Genomic DNA, 804 nt, shown 5'->3' with positions numbered 1-804 from the left:
TATGTAACCTAAAATCTGTACCCCCATAGTATGCTGAAATAAAAATTAAAAAAAAGAAAGAAAAAAATAAAATAAGACCCTTAAAAAAAAGAATTAGTTTGGGAAAAAATTTATAATACTGCGTTTTCCTGAAAATCACGCTTGTGTTTTCAGCTTTTGCCATGGCTAATCTGGATACTTTTTAGTCTGATAATCACTCAGTGCGCAGGCAGTGGCTGGATTTGACAAGACTCATAGCCTCAAAGAATGCTGGTCTCAGCAGGGTAGGGTTCCATTTCAAGCCTATGACTATAGCCTATGACTAGAGCAGAAAGACTGTTGATGCTTTTTGGAGGACTTTAGAGGGATGTTTCAGTTAGTTATTTCTAGTTGTGTCATACTCTAAGTGTTGCATGGGCCCTCAGCTGTTGAAGAACATAGGATACTGTTTCTGTTACAGCTGGCAGTAAATGCAGACAGTCTCTCTTTGAGACGTATTATCGACTGAAGGATAGTTAATGGTGAAGTATCAAGTATTGAATTAGGACTTAATTCTAGCATAACCCGAGGAATGGTATAAATTAGATTTCTTCTCACTGAATTAATTTTGAACTATTTTGTTTTCAGTATTGATCCAAAAGATCATTGTGTCTCAAGTTGGTCCAGCCAGTTGTTTAAATTGAGCTGTACGTGTAAATTGGTGTTTTTTGTGTTAACTTTTGTCTTTGTGCAAAGCAGACTAAAACGGTAAGGTGAAGACATTAAATTTGAAAAGGGATTATAAACTGATGTTATGGTAGCTGGAAGTTGACGGGTTTTTCCATG

Source organism: Propithecus coquereli, unplaced genomic scaffold, assembly GCF_000956105.1.
Source record: "Propithecus coquereli isolate 6110/MARCELLA unplaced genomic scaffold, Pcoq_1.0 Scaffold6, whole genome shotgun sequence".
NCBI lineage: Eukaryota > Metazoa > Chordata > Mammalia > Primates > Indriidae > Propithecus > Propithecus coquereli.
Note: the sequence above shows the minus strand (reverse complement) of the source record.